This window comes from Pinus tabuliformis, chromosome 5_1 (assembly GCF_031772625.1).
Source record: "Pinus tabuliformis cultivar Carrire ecotype Pingquan chromosome 5_1, CPIR1, whole genome shotgun sequence".
NCBI classification, from domain to species: domain Eukaryota; kingdom Viridiplantae; phylum Streptophyta; class Pinopsida; order Pinales; family Pinaceae; genus Pinus; species Pinus tabuliformis.
Window position 1 is genome coordinate 558,957,630 of NC_142305.1, and position 23,238 is coordinate 558,980,867.

Below are 23,238 nucleotides of genomic sequence, written 5' to 3' on the forward strand. Positions count from 1 at the left end.
CTCGAAAGGATGATGATCGTTCAATTTCTGCAGAAATCCGATTAGGTTGCTATGAGTGGTGGAGTGAAAGAGAACACAGAGTTGCTACTTTAGAGTTTGATCGAATGCGCAAGTCAATGGGGGTTATTGTTAAGTCAAATGTAGGAAATAACACATTGTTGGTGAAGGGTGCAGTTGAGAGTCTGCTAGAGAGAAGCTCCAAGATTTAGCTATCAGATGGAACAGTTGTTCAATTAGATGTGGACTTTCGACAGTGCATACTGCAAAAACTCAAAGGGATGACTTCAGGAGCTCTACGATGTTTAGGTTTTGCATATAAAGAAGAGCTTAATGAATTCTCTACATATGATGGAGAGGAACATCCTACCCACAAGCTTTTGCTTGATCTTGATAATTACTCATCAATTGGAAGTGATTTGATCTTTGCTGGTTTTGTAGGAATAAGGGACCCTCCACGTGCAGAGGTCCATAGAGAAATTAGTGATTGCAGAGAAGCTGGAGTTTGTGTGTTGGTTATTACAGGCGATGACAAGAATACAACAGAAGCCATATGTCATGAGATTGGGATTTTTGAGCCAGAAGTTAATCTTCAGGACAGAAGCTTCATAGGAAGAGAGTTTATGGCTCTTCCTGTTGCCAAACATCGAGAAATTTTAAGAGGACGTAGTTGCGTGTTTTCCAGAGCTGAACCTAAGCATAAGCAAGAAATAGTTCGAATGTTGAAGGAAGGAAACTCACATAATCATGTGATGCAGAGGGAAGAGCACGTTGTTGACTGTAATGTGTTGAATCCTCAAGGCAAAAAGTGTGTGGAACTTGGCTCGGGTTGTGGGCTGGTTGGTTGTGTTGCAGCCCTTCTCGATGCCCAAGTCATTTTGACAGACTTACCCAACCGCTTGAGATTGTTTAAAAAGAACATGGAAGCCAAAGAACTCGTAGCAGAACTCAAAACTCTAGATTTGAAATTAAATAAGAAGTTTGTAGGCAAGGTCATTAATACCCCAGCTATTAAAACAAACTAAATAATTAGTTTCCTTCAGTGGGCATTCAAGCAGACTAGTTATGTGCCAAGTCCCCATGAATTGACTTCCCTTATTTTAGTTATGCATAATAAGGGTGGGATTAAGCTGGATCTGTTGAGAAGTTTGATTGAAGAGACCACAAAAAACCACGAAGGAGTTATTGATAATTCCGTGTTGAATACTTTGATTCAATATCTGGGTCGTTTTGGGGGAGCCAAAGAGGCCCTAGAGGTTTTCAAACAGTTTGATAAGTTCAAATGTGAGCCTGGAAGTAAGTCCTATTACTTAACAATTCGGGCACTTTGCATGAGTTCTCTTTATGATGAGGCATGGAGTGTTTTTGAAGAAATGGACAAGAATGGCCATTTTCCTTGTGCCTCCACTATTGGTAAGATTATCCAGTTGTTTTGTAGAGGCATGCGGCCGAATGAAGCCCATGCGATTTAAAAGGAGTTTCCAAGGCATATTACCCTATATGCCTTGGTCTGGTCTCTTTGCATTGTAGCAGAAACACCAGAGGTTGCTGCTGAAATTTTAAAGTCGATCAAGAAGGAAAAGAACTGTCATGCTATAGAAAATGGGGCATTACAACACAAAGGAGGAAGACTTGAAGGACAAACAACAACAACAGTAACCAAAGACAGATTACCAACTCAAGTATGGGATCCAGGAGGACACAGATCAAAAGCACATGATTAGGAGATAATGGTTAATTTAAACTTTGGGAGCCTGATGCAGGAGCATCTAGACTTGGCCAGCAATGTGACGGGGTGGTCACATGTTGTGGCTAATGCAAGATTGGAGGAAGATTTAGTTGTTAAATTTGTATTAATTTCAATAAGTGTAAGTAGTTAAGAGTGGTCTAATTCTGAACAGAATTAGGAATAAATGGCAAGTGATCCTCCCTACGTGGAGATCAAGCCAAGTGGTCTAGTTTGTTTAGATGAAGATAGGATTGAATTCTAACTGTATAACTAATTCCTTCATGTGTGGAAAGAAGTAGTTAGATATGACATATGTATAACTTCATTTTGATTTGTGGAGAAGAGAGCGTAGCAGGGGGAGACAGAGTAAAATAACAGGACACGAAGCACTTGTAAGCCTACGGGCAGCGTAGAATTCCAAGACTGTGTTTGTTTCTTGCAGTATTGATTGGGGTTCTTTGGTTTTGATAGTTTTTATTTGGTTTTCTTCATTTAGTCTCCTCTATTCAGAGAATGGCTTTGCGACCGAAACACCTTCCAAGAGGGTTAGGGAAACACCTAGTAATATTATCAAGAGGACTTTCTTTTCTCAATGTGAGTTCGATATAGCTTTTCTTCCAACCTTTCATTAATTAATTGTTTGCCACTTTCAAGTTTCTATTTCTAGGTTTCAAGAACCATATGGATTGATATGTGCTTAAAGATTGTCTCTTAAGAGCTATGGGAAGGAGGATGGATGATGTTAACCACTTTGATGTGAGAAATGAGTTTTGAAATTCAAGCCCTTCTTTCCTTGTAGATTGATAGTTTTGGGTTTTTTTTCTCGAGGTTTTTTTTCTTAACTTCTCCTCACAAAATATGCAATGGATTATGGCTGACTCCCTAACAGTGCACAACATTGAAATTGCACCAAAATAATTCAAGCAGGACCATTTTTGTTTAGGAATCACATCTCAGAGGGAGAAAATGCTCACATAGACCTTATAAAAAGGATAGACTCTCAATCCTGAGAAGAGGGCTTAGAACCATAGAAGGACGAGGGAAGAAATATGGAGGAGGAACGCACAGTTGGCAGGATCTTTTCTCAGTATTTCTTATTTTCTCACTGAGACTGAAATGGAATTTGTGTTTAATGGGAGAAACATTATTCCATTGAATTACTAGACAATTAGGTATAAATCTTTTAAAGGATTCTAGTATATAGCTTGGTTTTGATTCAAAAGATTTTGAAATTGTGGTTGTCGGTAGTCCAAATGTTTACAAAGGAATGTGATTGAAACATTCACTGGTTATGCAGGCTATCCCGCCTCTCATGACGGAGTTTAAGGTGGAAATTGGTATGAGTGTCGTGCAGCCTTAAGGTTGCATCAACATCCCTGAAATCCAGTTACAGACCTCCTAAAGAATCCCTTCTTTGATTCTTAACCATCTCATCGTGCTCCATATCTGTTATGATATAAATATTAAAAAAAAAATTAGTAGGTTCCATAAATGTTAGTGGTCATGGAATATTGAGAACGGTTCACACTCCTCTTTATTATTACTCAACATTCTAATACTATCTGGTGTTACCTTACCCACTCTTGTTGATGAGGGTTGTGAGATGTTTTGTTGGTGTTAGAATTTTAACACATGTGAGTGTTGGCTTCCGCTCTTATGCTCCCCATATGGTAGAAAAATTTAAGATTTATATATTAATAAAAAGATTTAATGAAATAATTGTTTATATTTATTTTTATGTATTTTTAAATGAAAACCTAGTGCAAAATCATGACAGAGAATAAGACACACCATGACATTTTAATATAGTTAGTAACAACAATATTAATATCGATTTGTGACATCTATACTACTTTTTAAATAATTTCAAAATTTTAAGCTAATATTTTATTTTCTCATAAAAAATGATATTAATACATAGTTCACCCATTCACTATCATTCTTCTTTACAATAGATGGTCTCAATATGCTTAGTGGGAAACCATATATTTTTTACCATCCACTTATAGAGTAGCTACTCCAAAACTGAAGAAGTAGTAACATTTGCAACATAACCAAAGAGCCTATGAAGTCATCAAACCATAAGAGACTAACAACAAACATAAAACAACTAGGAGTCAAAAGAAGAGTTTGGAACAAATATCTCTCAATACATGCAAGGGGTGTGAAAGAAGTGGTTATAGCCAATGTAGCACTCAATTTAAGGCATACGAGCATCTGTCCTTTCCATGTAGAATATAATATTCCTCTACTCTATTTTCACATATGCAAGATTGGAAAATATGTTGTACTTTTCATCCTATTTCTCCATCAAAATACTTCAAATAAAAGGCTTCATCTTCCAATAAATAAACAAGGCCTGGAGATATTGATTCTTACATCCCCTCGAATGATGAGGGACTTAAATCATCTTCCCAAATTCCTCCAAAAGATCAAAATTAGAAAGAGTGCATTTGTCTCTAGTTGCCATGTTTTCAAGGGTATAAATTTCACTTTGAATGTCAATGGGGATCACTGATTGGAAAGTCCCACCAACCTCTTGGGTTTACCATTGTGCTCTATTCCGACCTTGGGCTTACCTACCTCCTCCTTTTCTACTCCTCATGCATGAGCGCTAAATGATGGAAAAATGATAATGGTTCACACTAGTATGCCTTTGGGACAACACACAACAATGGAGATGTTGTTATGCTTAAACATAAGCTCAATTTGGAGGACAAAATCCCACAAAGCACTAGTACAATTTATGTTAGGAAAAAATTAGTAGACCAGGATAGATATGTTCAATTTCATACAAATCCAAGCCACTATAGATAAATCTCCCCTTAACGCCTATGTCTAGACTTCATATAAGCACAGACAACCCAACTATATAAATTAAACCAAACCAAAAATTGAATTTGAAGAAAATTTCCTAACACGATGACCCAACTACCAAATCTAACATTAAAGTTAATGCAACTACAAGGCAATGCTAATTATAAGGTTTATGAGTTATTGAGGCAACACAAATCTCCACATATTGTTGGAAAGGATGGAATGTCGTTGTATGATGACTAGGGTTGTTGGCAACATACTAATCCTTGTACTCCTGAACTAATTTATGTTCTAAACGAGCAGCTTACTCCCCTATTAGAGGACCTGTCCTTTCTACAACATAAGATATGGAGCAGCCACTCTGAATAGGGAGCTCATGATAACTCTGGCTTACCCAACACCCCTTTACATTAAGAAAACTACCAGACCCTATGTATCAATTGAAACTCCTACTTTTTGGCCACTGACTACTAAAACAATTGCACTATAACTTGTTAATGGTGGTGACTTTCCAATGCTCTAAGGGGAAGTAGTGCAATGGAAGTTGTCACTCCCTTCTATAGTTCCTGTCGCTAAACATTTGATATGGTGAATTAATATAACCCTACATGATTCTGCATGCACGGGGGTGGTGGGATCGACTACCCATGCCACTTTTTCCTTCAATCCATACCCCCATCAAAGATAAATAATTCCATTTTATTATTTTGTTTATATTTTTATTTTAATGGTGATATACTTTAAAATAATAAAGTGAATGTTTTAAACAATTTCTCATCGTCAATAGAGACATTAAAATATCTCTCTCTTGCTCTCTCTCTCACACACACATATAATAATAATAATAATAATAATAATAATAATAATAAGAGTGTATATAAATTGTTGATTAGCAATTTATGTGATATGTTCAAATCTATATAAATATTTATGTTGAAAAATAATATAAGGGTTTAAGATGGTTGTGAAAAGTAAAGGGAATCTGAATCACTAAGAGGCAAAGGAAAATAGGGTCATGTTCCAAAGTAATCCTCCATTCCTTTGTTTTAGCCTAATAAAACTTATAATTCCATTATTTGAACCTCAAATGCCACTTTTGTTTTGGAATTAAACTCCAAATGAATGCAATGGTGGTTAAGGAATGGCTACCACTTGTGTGGGGCATTAAGGCTAGGTAAAATCATCATGGATAAAGCTTAATATTATTAAATTTTCATGTGGTTGCTACATCCCCATGAAATTACATTTTGTTTGCTAGGGAGAGTAAGGCTATTTCATTTTCATGATCATCACCATTCTCTAAAATAAAAACTACCAAATTTTTGCATGCATTGGTGGATCATCCTATGTGATCAACTAATTTAGGGAACAAAATTTTGTACCATATGGTTCTTGACTCGTTGTGTGAGGTGGATGATTATGTATTCTTCCAATACCAACTAACTTTACAAAAAAGCATAAGCATGAAAAGAAGTGTCTCATACCTTTGCATGGATTACAAACCAGATAATGGGAATACACTTTACATTCTATAATATAAATTAATGACCAATAATAATTGTAGCACAATTAGAATGCATGCATGAGTTCAAGTAAATAAATGAAACATAATAATATACAATAAAATTAATATTCCCATTTTTACATTTGTAACCACATATGATATGATTAAGTCATCTCTAATTTGAGAAGATAAATAAATTGAAAATTGTAGAGAAATATAGAATATATATCTTTTAGCAAAGTTATCTTAAGAGAACTTGAATATGGGTAATTTTCCATCCAACCTTAGGCACCTAATATAGAGGACACCATGAATATAGGCCATGATTCTAGTAAGGAAAATGAATCAAGATGTATACTAGCAACTCACACAAGTCAACCAAACTATTATGAAGATCAATGAATTTGATAGCTATAGAGCACTCCATCTAACTCATCCAACCATCAAGCAGTCATGGTGTTGGGGTACATTCCACTTAGTAGTTCAATAGGACTATCCATTGTTATACCCTTTCATACATTATTATGGGAAGATATGACAACTTCTCATTCATTACTAATCATTCCCTATAATTTGGAAATTTTCTATTTTTAGCCAAGGGTGCCACCTAGGATGATCTGGTGATAATTAGACTTCAGTTGCAGGTTGAAATGGATAATTCCACTCCATTAACTTGAATTATCTAGTTCCTAGTCCTTCCTAGAGTGAGTACACAATTCCTCCCTACTTTGTAGCACTTAGCCACCACGTTTCTATGTTCTCCCCTTGTTTGTTTACTTTTAGTCCTATTTTGGAGTTTAACTACTCAGTATCTTACATGTGATAGTTATTGATCAATTTTAACTAATATTTAACTCCAATACTTCAATTTCAGTCCATTTTAGGATATTTTTCTAATTTTGGGTCTCAACGTCTAGTTTTGACTTACTTGCCAACTAGGAAAAGTGATTTTGAGTTATATTAATTACTTTCATATGGAACCTCAACTTAATTTGAATTGAGTGGACTCTTAGAGAGTCTATTTATTTTATTAATGCTCATCAATAATACATCATCATAATTTATGATTAATTTGAATTGTCTCCTTTGCTCATTAGTCCTTCCCAAAAAAAATATTCTCCATTCTTTATCAAAGATGGTGATAGATATAGTGGCATGGAACTTTGTTTTGGTTGAGACTTGATATTGAGACAAATGACATGAGTATGGTTAATGGTTTGGATTGCAGGAGGTCTCATGTACTATATTTGTAGAGGTTGGCACAACCTTCATAAATTTCCCTAAAGGATCATTCATGCAAGATAGTCTGCATGTTTGGCATCAAGAATAATGGCCCTAATGTGTTTCCCCAATGTAAAGAAAAAATGAATAAATAAATAAATAAATTATCATGGTCAGACCAATTTACTTGCCTGTGGAAACACCCATGGCATTCGATGTTAGTTTGATTTGGTCAACGAATCAAGAGCCTATTTTACCTTTGTTTAATGGCATCAATCGAATGTGGGACAGTGGTCTTGTGATGGATTCGACTATGTGTAATTATCAATAAAAGGTGCCCAATACAAGGAGTATGTTGATGCAACGTGATGGCGATTTGAGCAATTTCTATTATATCGATTTGGTAGTTTTCTTAAGTGTGATCTATTTGATGGTTTGATTAAGTCATCTCTAAATTGAGAATATAAATAAATTGAAAATTGTAGAAAAAAATATAATAGATATCTTTTATCAAAGGTATCTTAAGAAAACTTGTATATGGGTAATTTTCCATCCAACCTTAGGCACCTAATGTGGATGACACCATGAATATAAGCCATGATGCTAGTAAGGAAAATGAATCAAGATATATACTAGCAGCTTACACAGGTCAACGAAACTATTCTCAAGGTCAATGAATTTGATAGCTATAGAGCACTCCATGTAACTCATCCAACCATCAAGCAATCATGGTGTTGGGGTACATACCACTTAGTAGTTCAATAGTACCTCATCAGGACCTACACTCTAGCCATGATTAGACCCTTTCACAAAATATTGTGGGAAAATATGGCCACTTTTCATTCATTACTAATCATAGCCTATAATGTGGAAAATTTTCTATTTTTAGCAAGGGGTGCGACCTAGGATGATGTGGTGCTAATTAGACTCCATTTGAAGGATGAAATGGATAATTCCACTCCATTAATTTGAATTATCTAGTTCCTAGGCCTTCCTAGAGTGAGTACACAATTCCTTGCTACTTTGTAGCACTTAGCCATCACTTTTCTACATTCTCCCCTTGTTTGTTTACTTTCAGTCCTATTTTGGAGTTTAACTACACAATGTTTTGCATGTGAGAGTTATTAATCAATTTTAACTAATATTTAACTCCAATAGTTCAATTTCATTACATTGTAGGATATGTTTTTAATTTTGGGTCTTCCTGTCTAGTTTTGACTTACTTGCCAACTAGGAAAGGTGCTTTTGAGTTATATTAATTACTTTCATATGGAACCTCAACTTAATTTTAATTGATTGGACTCTTAGAGAGTCTATATATTTTATTAATGTTCATCAATAATACATCATCATAATTTATGATTAATTTGAATTTTCGCCTCGACTCATTAGTCCTTCTCAACAATTTTACTCTCTCTTCTTTATGAACGATGGTGATTGATATAGTGGCACGGAACTTTTTTTTTTAAGACTTGATATTGTGATTAATGAAATGAGTATGATTAATGGTTTTGATTGCAGGGGGTCTCATGTAGTTTTTTTGTAGAGGTTGGCACAACCTTGATACATTTATCTAATGGATCATTCATGCAAGATAGTCTAAGTGTTTGGTATCAAGAAAAATGGACCTAATGTGTTTCCCTGATGTAAAGAAAAAATGAAAAAATGAGTAAATAAATTATCATGGTCAGATCAATTTACTTTGCCATGATAAAACCCATGGTATTCAATGTTAGTTTTATCTGGTCAAGGAATCAAGAGTCTATTTGACATTTGTTTAATTACATCAATCAAATGTAGGAAAGTTGTCTTTTGATGGATTTGACTATGTGTAATTATCAATAAAATGTGGTCAAGACAAGGAGTTTGTTGATGCAACGTGATGGTGATTTGAGGAATTTGTATTGTATCGATTTGATGGTTTGATTAAGCGTGTTCTATTTGAGGATGAGAGGCTCAGTTCTTGAAGATAATATTTAGGGTCGAAGGTTAATTTTGAGTTTTGGATGATGAAGTGTGATATATCAATGCAAGTATGATCTCCATTATTGTTTGGAATGATGGTTAATAAATTTTGGTAAATGGTTGTGATGGTTTTCATTGTATGATGGTTTGGAATTTTTTTAATATTATTTACCGGTGTGACATGGAGTGCGATTTTTCTAACCTTGTATGCATATGAAACCATTGAGTGATAGTATGCCAGCCTTAGAATATTGATGACAATAGTGCATTTGATGTGTGACATGTAGTGAAATATAGTGGTTGAGAGTTATTTCTTACTTGGTTATATTGATACACATGTTAATGATGCATGATTATGTTATGGTACATCACTATGATGGTTTTCAATAGGTAGATTTTGTTTGAATTAGTGTGATGTGATTTCCTTAATCTTGTGATTTAGATAGGCTACTGGAAAACTTCAAACGTATTTTGATATTCTGAAATAGAGAAAGACATGGATCTCTAAGTCTATGGGATGGTAGTAGGAAACATTGTGAAATGGCACAAATACAACTCATCTAAAGTTGTCTTAATGGTTGATCTAAGTACAATGTGAAAGGCTAAGGTATTGAGTGTTTTGTGCAAGGCCAAAATCTAACTATTCATTGTTTATGTGAAGGGGTATTTACAAGGATATATCGCATATAACAAGTCTATGTTGATTGTTCGTTAATGTTCATTAAAATATTTTTCCATTATTCAAGTATTTCTTAGGGAAAAACCTTGGAATTGGTTTAGATTTGTGTTAATCATTATGTGACTGGGTATGACAATTGTTACCTAAGTATTGCGGGAATTTGATTATGTGATGGTGAATGTGTGATTCTTATACTAATTGAATAAATCAAAGATATTGTTTCGAACCTAGGATTAGAGTTGCTTGTTGAGTTCTACAGTATAAAAACATGTAGTGCTCATTGTATTATAGGGTATGACGAGGCTATATTATTTTCCATCATATGTTTGTTTCTTAGATATTTTTTTGGTGATGAAATACATTAAAGTCAAAGCTAATAGTTGAAATTCAAAGTTTGTTGAAATAATAGTTTTTGTTTCTTGAGCTTGAGAGCTACTGTGTTACTAAAGTGCCTGATGCTTGGTGACTGGTATGGTAGGGACAAAATTACAGTTTGAAATCAAGTTTGAAGTTTCTAGTTCATTGAATATAGTATGATGCCATGAGTATGAGGGATGATTTTATAAGTATATGACTACCTTGTTGTTATTGTTGTTGAGCATAATTGAGATTAGTTTTTTTTGTTATGACACCAGCTCACAAAAATATAGGAAAGATAGATCAACACCTTAGAAATAAGCCTCTTCAAGGGGGAACCTCCTTTACATTACACACATGAACAATTCTTGGATGATACAAATGACAGGACCTCGTTTCTATATATAGGAGTCTGTGGGGTCATAATATAACCAGAGCCAACATAACAATAACAATGTAAGGTCACAATAATAACAATATGGGGACTACATGGGCACACCAATGTAATAAGTGGGTTGCATTAATAACAATAAGGGGTTACACTATTATTAGAGGGACCTAACATGCCCCTCTCCTTCAAAAAGTGTTGTCCACAATGCTCGTGTAGTTCTGGATGCTTCTGTATAAAATTCTTGTCCTTCGATGTGGAATATTTAGTGGGTAATTTCTTCCACTTGATGAGATACTCTGAAATTGATCGATTTTGTAGTTGTCGGGTTCTTATTTCTATGACTGCTCCAGGTTCAATATGATTTTCCCTTCCTCGTCAAGTTTTGGAAATATTATTTGAATTGGGATCTTCTCATCATGTAAGGTCACCATTTCTTAAGTGCATGTAGTTTTGCCAACATTTCCTTCTCATAAATAGCTTTGTATAAATGCTTTCCTTTGATTGGACGACTTTCGAAAGCAATGGGTCTTTCTTCTTGCATTAAAACATCACCAATTCCATTTCCTGATGCATCATATTCCACAATAAAGGTTTTTGTGAAGTTTGGTGTAGCTAAGACCGGTGCTTGGCACATTTCCTGTTCAAGATGCTCAAAGGCCTTCATTGTTTCTGGAGTCCATGAAAATGCATCTTTCATCAATAATGTGGTTTTTGAAATGTATTTAGTATTCATTCTTATTTGATGATATCCTGAATGAAGATCCAACTTGGTGAAGTAAGTTAATCCATGCAATTCATCAAATAATTTATCAATGACAGGAATGGGAAATTTATCTTTAATAGTGAGTTTGTTGAGCTTTATATAATCCAAAAAAATGTGTCATGACCCATCATTCTTGTGCATCAATACTACTGGAGCAGAGAAATAACTTTGACTAGGTTTAATTATACCAGCCTTTAGCATTTTTGCAACCATGCGTTCAATTTCACTCTTTTGGGCATATGGATATCTGTAAGGCCTGATGTTTGGAGGAACACTTCATGGAATCAAATGAATAGAATGATCATGATCACGAATAGGTGGGAGGCCTTTGGGAGTCTCAAATACCTTGGAATGGTTTTCCAAGACTTTTTAGAGATCTGGAGAAATAGATAATTTCGATATGGGAACCTCTAGCGAACATAATTGTGCAATTATGCCTCATTTTTATTTCTTTAGAATCTTTATCATTTCATTCAAGCTGGTTATCTTTCCTGGTTTCCTAGTGATATCCCTTAATTCAACTTCCTTCCCTTCCAAAAACAAATTCATGAAAAGTTCTTGGAAATTAAAAGCTATTGTACCCAAGTATTGTAGCCATTGGACTCCTAGTACAACATCAACACCACCCATTGGAATGGAGAGCATTGAGCTATTCAATACATACTTGATATTATGGCACTTTCCAAAGAAATTTATGTTTCCTCCACTTGCAACCATAACTTAACACTCGGGTGCTGGATACAGGAAGCAATTCAATTCCTTGGTTATCTTACAATGAATAAAATTATGGGTACCACCTGAATCAATCAACACTATTACCTTTTTCTTCTTGATATATCATATCTTAATAGCTCGAGGAGTGGTGATTCCATCCAATGCATTAAAAGATATGGTTAGATCTATTTCTTCTTTCCGATGTGATCTTTCACTTCTTGAACCTTTTTCTTCTTGACATGTCCTTCTATCTTGAGAGTTTGAGCAGTGGTAATTCTTGCTAATGCTTTACAATATATGGTTAGATTCATTTCTTCTTTCTCTAGGGTTGGTTCCTCATTTATATCCTCTTCTTTTGATGTTTCTTGATCCTTCTTTTCCTCCACTTCATAAACTATGTAAAATAATTTATTCTCAACACATTTATGACCTTTAGTGTATTTTCTATCACAAATGTAACAAAGCGCTTTTTCTCTTTTTTGTTCCAATTGTTGTGGTGTAAACCTCGTAGGTTGTGGAAGGCTAAGAGAAAAAACACTTGCATATTTATAGTTGTGAGTGGTGGGATTCCTTGTTTCCATAATTCCTCTTTCAATTTTTCTTGCCAACCTTAATGCCTTCTCCAATGAATCAGGTTCCCAAAGATGAACCCTCATGTTGAATGTTATCCTTTAAAGTCCCTATGAACACATCAATCATTTGCTTCTCTAGAATAACATTTACCCTTATATTCAATTTTTGAAAGTCCTCTATGTGCTCTGCCATTGAATCCTTTTGTTTGAGATTTATCAATTGGCTAACAAAGGCGTTTCTCTTTGTATCCTCATAATCTGCTCTCATTTCCTCCTTGAAAATTGAGCACGTGACAAGTGGTTTACGAGAAAAAGACCCTTCATACCATAAAAATTGATTTGGTTCTAAATATAAATATGCAATACATACATTTTGTAATAGTTTCACCTCATGTAGATCAAAATATTACTCCATCTATAGTATCCAATTTACCGGATCCTTGCCATCACGCTTCCTCATATCACTTTTTCTTAATTTTAGGAGCTCCATCTTGAAATGACTATAAATCTATAATTTTGGATCTCTCAGTTCTGAAATTATGACCTGCGGTAGCCCTCTGTGTCCTCTTTCCAATGTCACTAGCCTAATTGAAATTGGATACTCCATGAAATATTTATCCAAAATATCCCAATATTACCTAATTATATACCTTTTCAGAAGAGGAAACTTGTACAGAGTGCCACATGTCATTGTTTTCACCTTCAAACCTGAAACAGATACACAGAAATCTACAGGTCGTCCTCTTTCTGTAACTTCTGATGAAACTTCAATATGATGCTCAGAAGAAAAGTTATGATGATTTTCTGAATGTCACCTATTTGGGATGTAATTCGGGATATTGCAAAAACCCTAAATGTCTTGGATTATAAACACATACCAAAACAGGATCTAAAATTCGGGCCGAAGATTCACCATGATTTCAGCTCAAATGAGTTTTAATTTCAGAATCTAAACCTTCGTAGAAAACAATTATAGTGAAAATTCCACGATGTCTCGTTTGTGATGGAATTTTGGAGCTTTGAAAAACCATAACTTTCTCAGATCATATCTCCAAAAATATAGTGTAACAAGATCTGAAATTTGGACCCAAAATTTGCTAAGATTTTGGCTCCAATGTGTTTTTCTTTTATTTTCTGAAACATCACAGAAAAACATTATAGCGAACATTCCATGATGACCTATTTGGAGCAGCAAAACACTAGAATCCAAAGCTCTGATACCAAATGTTATGACAACAAGTCACGAAAAGATAGGAAATATATATCAATGCCTTAAAAATAAGCCTCTTTGAGGGGGAAACGTCCTTTACATTACAGAAATGAACAATTATTGGATGATACAAATGACACGACCTCCATTCTATATATAGGAGTCTAAGGGGTCGTAATATAATCAGATCTGACATAACAATAATAATGTAAGGGCACAATAATAACAATATGGGGACTACATGGGCACAAAAATATAATAAGGGGGTTGCACTAATAGCAATAAGGGGTTACACTATTAGTATATGTACCTGACATTTTTTGTCTAGTCTTGAGAAGTAGTATGTTGTTAAGCTTGAAGATGTATTTATGAAGAAATCAAAGTCTATTTTTGTTTATGTGATCATTGAGATAGTGAACTTGTTGTCGAATGAATATTTTTGTAGAGGTCAGAGTTTGCATTTGGAATTATGGGTTTCTATTGCAAGGGTGCATTGCTTATGACAAAGTTAGTGTTTTTTTAAGTGTGATGTTGATGATGTGTTTATGAAGTTGTTGTTGCCAAGTATGACAATTATTGTGTTAGAGCTACAAGATTTAGTGTGTTGTTGAAGAATGAAGAACTTGCTATGGTGAAAGAGATTATGAACTTAAAGTCAGTGGATACATTTTGAAAATGGTATGAAATGGAGGTCCATAATGATTTAGGTGTTGGTGCCTCTAGTAGGTCAATGCATGTAAATTTATTTGTGAGTTAGTGCATCCAATAGGTGGGTGCATGAAAATTAACTTGGGGTTTGGTTCCTCCATCAGGTTGTAGCCCAAAGCGAGTTGGTGCTCACATGTAACTAAGGTCAATGCCTCAATTAGGTTAGATCATAGAGAAAAAAGGTGCTTGCATACTGGGGGGTGCCACTAAATGAATGTAATAAATGATTGAAGACTTAAGAAGAGAATAAGAAATGTGATTTTCTACCCTTATGTGGTTTGAATATGTTTTTCTTGTTTTGTGACTTGATTATTATCTATTGATTACATGTATGGTTCTACTACATATTTGGATAATGTTTTTAAAAGAATGGTTAAAATTTAAATTGATGATCTAAACAACCTTATACGTGCTCACCCCACAAGTATAAATAACATTCAAACATTCTTTTCGCACTTAGATCCTATGATTGTGCTAAAAATCCAAAATGTAATCGAATCACGAGTGTGAAGAATACTAATATTTTATTGCAAATTTGGCAATATTAGAATAGTCCAAAGAGAAGGGACCAAATCACAATTGAACCTTACTCATTTCAATTACTTTGAATGGAAGCTAATATTCCTTCTTTTATTCAATAAGGGACTCTATAATACTAATATAAGACTAAAATTGATCCTAGAACAACCATTGAGAAATTAAAATACTTCAACAGGATGGATGAAGTCTATGCAATATTTTATTTTTTCTCTCGCTCGTGATCTACTCTTCCATGTTGATTCATGCTCAACACATATTGAATTTCAGAAAAAATTGGAGGGATTGTTTGGAAAGAGATATGAGTTGAGAGGACATTAGCTAGAGAATCAGTTGATTTCTCTAGATCCCAACCATTTTCACAACCTAAAATACATATTTTCATTATTCATGACTCTGATGAAATAGCTAAAATGTTGTGGGGTAGATAGGAAGGAGGAATAACTTATCCTTTTTTACTTTTCCAAACTAGGTCCTCAATATTATTCATTTATCTCTTATTTCCATATTGCTAAACTCTCTATGGGTAAGAATTGGAAGATGTCATATTTGGATGATTTTATTGAGTCCTTGATATAAGAGAAGAATAATTCCATACACTTTGGGGCTCTTAATCCATCCACACCCTACGAAGTTATAGTAAAGGATGACAACAATAAAGACAAGAAGAAAATAAGGGATGTTGCTTATATAGATGGAGAAATCTCTTAATCTAGTCAGTAAACTAAGATTTACAAGTGAGAAAAATATAAGGAGAGAAAAATCTTCATATGTTGCAATAGTGGTTTCCATCAATAGGGTTCATGTATGGTGAATACAATTGATTTCATGGCTAAGGTAATTCAACAACATAATCTATATGAATACATTCCAAACAATATCAAGAAGAAGATTGATGACAACCCACTAAAGGATCAAGGTATGGATCATGGTTTTATTATTATTTCTTTGAAAAAAATATTGTAAATTGATTTTGGACTTAATTTCCTCTAATCATGTGGTTGTCTGAAATAATTCTACTTTGATACCTTGCACCAGTCCTACTACAATGGCTTCTCCAGCACACCTTTTTGAGGGACATCCTCAAGAAAATTTTTCTTTCTATTTAGCCTAGATTTCTAATAAAATGTGAGGATCTAATTTAAAATTTCATTAAAAACCCATTACAGATCTATATAACATGTTACTTATGCAACATCCTACTCTACAATCAGCTAGTCAACTAGTGGGTGAAACTTCCAAGTCACAAGGAAATAGTTTTCAATATGTTGGTACTCCATAACCTCTAATTGCCATTTTTAGCAAGTACAAGGCTCAAACAACAAAAGAAAAATTAAGTAATGATGGCATATTATAGATCTAATGGAATGTTCATGATGGGTTTGATCAACAACAACATCCTTCTTAATAACAATTGTATAGTTGAAATAATATGCATTGTATTTTTTAAGGGGGTCAAGCGGGGGGGAGGGGATTCATTCCATTGGGTTTTCCCACTCTACCTCACTCTCCTCATACTGTGCCTTGCATAATTTATTTCATGAATACCTAGCATGGATAAAATTTAGGGGGGCTCATTTATTGGTTTTACATAGTTGTAGATATGTACGCAACATGGCTAAGAATTGTCGAGACTCTTTCACTACCATACTCGCTTATTGAGATCTGGGTGGTGGGGGGGGTGTTAGGGTACATTGCACTTATTATTTTGTTAGGAACTCATAAGTATCTACACTTTGGAAATAATTAAATCCTCATGCGTATATTATTATGGGCATATATGAACACTTTTCATTCATTACCAGACATTCTCTATCATTTGGAAACCAATTTATTTTTAAGTTTTTCTATTTTTAGTGGGTCAATTTTAGTAGGAGGTGCCACATAGGATGACATGGAAAATTTCACTCCATTATTTCAAATATTCCATTCCTAGGAATTCGTATAATGAAATGGCAATTCCTCCTAACTTTGTAGTAGTTAGCCACAATGTTTCTCCCTTTTCTCCTTGTTAGTTGACTTTCCGTCCTATTTTGGTGTTTAACATAGTTTAGCTAATTAGTATTTTTCATGTGGGAGTTATTAATTAGTTTGAACTAATTTATAACTCCACCTTCTTTTAGTTCACTCCATTTTAGGATATTTTTCTCATTTTTGGTCTCCCAATTTAATTTTAACTTACTTGACAAGTAGGGATAGTGGTTTTGTGTTATATTGAGTACATGCACATTGAACACCAATCTAATTTGGTATGGTATCATTGAGACTGTATATATTATGTTTAACATTTTAGCTATGGTTGGTATTCATAATTAAATGTTTTAGCTATTAAAATATATGTAATGCACATTCTTCATGTTGGCTTCCAAAGAGAGGGAATTTTGAATTTGTAAAATTTATTTTTTGGCTCCAAAATATCATGTCATCCCTCCAAGATTTTAAGTCAACACAACTCGTAAAGGAACCCTTTTGGCATCCTAGAATACTATATAACGGATTTTACGTCCTCTTTAAAAGGAAATTCTGATCACCATCTGAGGCGGAGAGAAAAGGACGAAACTATTTTAGGGAATAGGACAAATCTAAGGCAGAGTAAGGATAATTCTAAGGTAGAGATTTTTGGCATACTAGAGCAACAGCTCCAAGATTTTTTTAGATGCAAAAATAGAATGAATTTTGGTCTTATCATATCAAACCAGGCCAAATTGGTTGGGCAATAGATTGACTTGTCTAGAGGGTAGTTTGAGCAGGTGTGACCATGGCTATGTTATTAGACAATTTGAATTTATGTTTAACTTGAAGAATTAGATGTATTTCAATTAAAGTAAATAATTTCTCTAATGAAAATTTTGGTAGGTTTTTCCCCCATATGGGTTTACCCAAGGTAAAATTATTGTGTCTCATTTTTGGTTGTCTCTTTATGATCCTATGGAATTTTGTTCTATTATTGAAATGGACTTCTTTCTATGCAAACCTAGATAGGCATTGCGCAACTCCTAAAAGCAAGGCTTGCACAATAAATATTGATGGTGACTGCGAATTCCATACGGATACTTCTTGTGTAATGTTCCACATATTCTCACATTTAGTGCACCTCATCACTCAACAACCCCTCTCATTTTGGTTGCAATGAGACTTCTATTTCAGTGAGTTTTCTCAGCTGTCGCTATTGTACACTTTTTCTTACATAAGTGTCGCTTTCACTATCATGACTGTCATTTTTCTTGATTTCACTTCAAAAGGTGTCTTTTTCAATTTATCTTCACTCAGGCATGTTCTCCTTTCAATTTCTTTAGCTTTTGCAAGTGCTATTTTAAACTTTTCTTATTGTTGCAAGTGTCTACTTAATGATTTCCATCGTTGTATGTGTCTCATCTTTTCACATCACTAGAGGATGTTTTAGTAAACTTTGCCTCCGTAAATGGTCCTATAAATCATGATAATATTCACTATAGACATTCCTATATCTTAGCATGCTCTCTTATCACAGTCGACACTTCTGTTGCAACTTGTACTCTAAGAGACAATGTCATGTTTCAACTGTTCCACTTAGAAATAAGTGTCACTTTGTTGTTGTTTCAAGGTGAGTTTGCTGAAAATGAGTCATATGAATTCCCCTAGCTTGCATAAATGTCATTTATGTGTGTGATTAGTGTTTTGAACTTGTTCATATATTTTCTCCTCTCTAACTCGACTGGCTCCACAAATAGTCATTTCGGAGCTGTTCTTGGTCCTCCTACTCAATGCAAGTTATGAAAGCATTACTATTTTAATAGGTTATGAGAAGTACTTATCCACGAGAATCATTAATGAGGCCTATACCTCATATACTTGTGCACTCAATATTTTCTTTAGCTTAGTTCCCACCATTACACATTGAGAACCTTTAAAGCATGGTCACTAACCCTTGCTGCTTGTATTAAATAACTACACTCACCCTTGGTTAGTTATATCTTACATAGTGAATGGAACAATTCTATTTGAAAACAAAGACATCCTTCACCCTCTTTCAAAATCCAACTGCACAATGCAAAGGTGCCCCTCCCTTCACAATGCAGTGAACACTCCCTCTTGGGAAAGTGACTCGATATTTCTCTGCTTTCCTCAACCAACTATGCTATCCTCTTCTATAGTTAACCTCCATCTATGCATTTCACAATTTTAGTGGATATTTATTGCATGTATGAGCCACTACAACCCTCAATAATTCAATCATAAGTGTCTACCTGTTGGGAACAGGTTCCCCCAATGACAGTTTTGGGGCTAAAATCCCATGTTTTGGGACAATTTCGTAATAAAATTGTAAAGTCTCTACATTTTCTCGTCGCGAAGCATGAAGGTGTCAAGAGTCATAAAGGGTTTTCCACCCTTATTTTGTAGAGTGTAAAGCCAGCTATAAAGATCTACCTGTGGTCCACGGACCATGGGATTGTATAAAAAGGAGCTAAGTAAGTAAGCTCTAAGTAGTTGAAAGTAGTTAGCGAAGAATGAAGTAAGGAGTTAAGCATTCAAGTCTAACTGCTCTCGGGTCTTAGTGTAGTTAGAGGCTCTACAGCTAAGTATGTAAAGGCCTACAGTGGAAGTCCACAGCTGAGTGCATGGACCCCTGCAACTATGTGCACAGGGCGGATAGAGTCTTTTTATAATTTGAAGATATCAATAAAGAGAAGTATTCTACAAATTTTGTGTATTTATTTCTTCTTAATGCATCTGGTTATATTGTATTTTAGGCTTAACTTATAATGTTCATGTGATGCAAAAATGTATGTGAATATATTGGTTAATTAGACACAAGTAAGGATATCATTTTATGCGGCGCTAACTGTGGTTGATTAGTAAGATAAGTAAAACACTTAAGATAACTTTGGAACCTATATAATACACTATCGTAGCAGTGCAGAAGTACCTGGATCATAGGTTAAGGCTACGCGAAGGTCAATCATACACCTTCGTGGAGGTACCAAAGGGCGGAATAAAGGGTACACTGACAAAGCCCTAAAGCTTAGTGACCTACATGAAAGTAGGAATAGAGCATATAAACTGGCATCATGACCATCTCAGGGTGTGGAAACTTGGTTCCAACATCCCCCCATACTACCTCTGGTGAGACTTTGGTCCACACTCTACGGGCTGATGCCAAAAGGGCCAATAGTGTAGAGATTTGTTTAGCTAACTAACGATGAATCTTGGTCAAGCCCCACAAAGCCAACAAATGGTTCCATTGCCAGGAATGGAATATGCATGAGAGATGTGTGATGTCATGTCATTGGAATCTAACTAAGAAAGAGGTCGAAGACTGGTTGGATAGAAAGATCCAGGAATTTGCGCCACAAGAGAACAAAAATCCATGGCTCACAAAGGAACAGTGGCTAGATAGGTACCTCTATACGGAAATCCATGAGATCCCTTTATGTTCCTTTCCAGTTGAGTTATACGAGTGGATTGCGAAGCTAGCGAATAGCCAAGGAAGGTGGAGACTTGTTGCTCCTATTTTCTGGACCCTGAAGCTAGTACATAGACTGCAAGCCTGTGAGGATAAGATTTCCTGCATTGTCGATCATTGGCTCGATCGTATCATAGGAGGATTTGTGATTGAATTCATGGTCGACACCTCAGTTAGTTATAGTGAGACGAAGGGATGATTTTTAAAAGGTCACGAGGTAAGTACTTGAATTCTTTAAATACCTAGATTAAGATGTTATTATGTAAAAAACGGGTTATGCAGCTACCTTCATGTTTGGAGCTATGCGAAGTGGAAAGACTTACAGAAACAAAGGAAGGAATATAGCCCACTGATTTCACTGCCATTGGGTGGCAAAGAGGGAGTAGCACAGGATTCTCCATGAAGTGCAGTTCAGTCCATGAAATAGGGATTGCCACGATTGCCACCTCCAACTACACCCCCATCACCTGTGACTTCACCCACACCACCGCCACCTTCACCACAATCCGACATGGTGAATTCAGTGAAGCTACCTTTGTTTAAGGGCTTGGGAAATGAGGAAACTCAAGGCATCACAGATGATCACATGAAGAAGGCAACATTGGTTAGTGCTTTTCAGGATCATGTGATAACTTGCTACATCAAGTACTCTAATGATAACCCAAACACTGGGTTGGCAGAGATCCAAACCACGCTGAACAAAGAGTTCTATAGGCCTAAATCCAAGGCATAGTCGATTGTGGGGTTCAAGGAAATCATGATGAAATCAGGTGAGACACCTTAGGAATTAGATCATAGATTGAAGTGTAAAATCCACAAAGTCAATATGAACTTAACAAATGGACAACAGTGCGAGTGGTTCGTGGCTTCGCTCCTGCCTCATCTAAGGGTTACACTATCGCAACAGAATATTGCGACTCAGGCAGAGGGCATGGAGATTTCCATAAGACTACATGAAACGTCGATGCAAGATTCAAATCTGGGGGTTGAACATATCCTTGCGTTATTGCAAAATCTTTGCCTTGCAATGTAAAGTTTGAAGCAGGATAGAATACTTTGACCAAAGGCACGTGAATAAATATGGTGCCTGAAATGTAAAGTTCAGGGCCATGACAAAGACCACTCCCGAGTCTTTTTGAACTATAATGTAGGAGAGGGACCAATGCTTTTGAGGCCAGAAGCCAAGGTAGGATAGAGCGCGAGGCCTACGTTGTGGTGCACTATCTGTCAGGTAGCAGGGAAACACACAACTAAAAATTGTCATTTGCTGCAGAAGCTTGTAAAAACACCGCAACAACTATTCTACAACTTATGTAGGTTGGTAGGGCATGATAAGCACAACTGCCAAAGTTACGAGTTGATGATGGAAATAACACCCACCTATAGAGTTCAGGCAAAACCATGGCCCTCTAACTAGAGCACAGGGATGGTGCGAACATGCTTTCAGGGGCGCAGATAAGGGCAAGCTGGGGAGGACCTGATAGAGGTCAGGGATAATTGATCTGTTATAGTTGTGGAGGGCCAGGACACTATGCTCATGAATACACGAATCCAATGCGTCAATCGTGCAAATATTGTTCTCTGTTTTAGCATGAGATGGAGGACTGTCCTACACCGATAGCAAGAATACGTGACAAAGGGGTGCTACCACTACAACCGACTCATAACCTGCAAATAATGAAGTCTAAGCCTCGGAGGGAGTATTTGAATTTGAATATAGTGCTCCAAAGTGGAATTGAAAGGATAGACGATAAGGGGAAATAGCCCGAAGATAGTGCATGGGTTCGCAAAGCTTCAATGGAGGAGGCTAAAGTTGATTTGGAGTGCACACGCGACTTGTTCATGGAAGCAAAGAAAAGCTTTGCTGAGGCCTCTACCTTAGGGAGCAAGGATAAGCTTGATCAAGAAATGGACCCTTCTATGCTTACGACCTTTCTAGAGACGTGCATGAAGCTATTGTGCGATAGCAAGGATGTAAAAGGGTTACAAGAACTTATAAATAGGTGCGTCAGAAACACTATGGGTGAACCGTGTGTGGTACGTAAGATTGGTAAGCATAATGAAAGGACAAAGTGTGAGATGAAACTGACCGTGCAGATTGGAGAATATGAAATGGATCAGTTTATTTTGGATCTGGGGTCAGACAGTGGTGTGCTCCAGTATTGCAGTAATAATGTTGCAACTCCTGGGACTCCCTTCTTTACTTTTATCAACCTGGTAGTTCGTAACAAACTTGGAAGCGACGGTGCTATATGCATAAGTACTAGCTCTTGCCGCAGGCTCTCACTGGATCAGCTGGCATAAGTCTGGTAGGAGCTTAAGCCAACTTCTATGAGCTCTTAGAAGAAGCTTTTAACTGTGATGGATGAAAGTAACTCAAAGGAAGCTAATCTACTTACAGAAAGAGTTTGAAAGGTGAAAGGAAATGCAAACCTTAGCAAACCCTATTTTTACTGACTACCCCTACTAGTGCAAAAAAGGAGGAGGAAAATACAAAAAGTGATGCCATTGACTCTTGGGGAGGTAAAGTGCACGTGTCTAAGTTACTTCTATAGTTAAATCTAAAAAGGAACATCGTTTTGTATTTTTGAGTAATTTTGTAAAAATCATATGTGCATGCGCTTTAACTGT

The 23,238-nt window shown here is 35.7% G+C and overlaps 1 pseudogene; it reads left to right on the forward strand.

The window, feature by feature from the left end:
• Positions 1–278: 278 nt before the first annotated feature.
• On the forward strand, positions 279–1,022 carry LOC149166023 (calcium-transporting ATPase 2, endoplasmic reticulum-type pseudogene; annotated as a pseudogene).
• Positions 1,023–23,238: the final 22,216 nt, after the last annotated feature.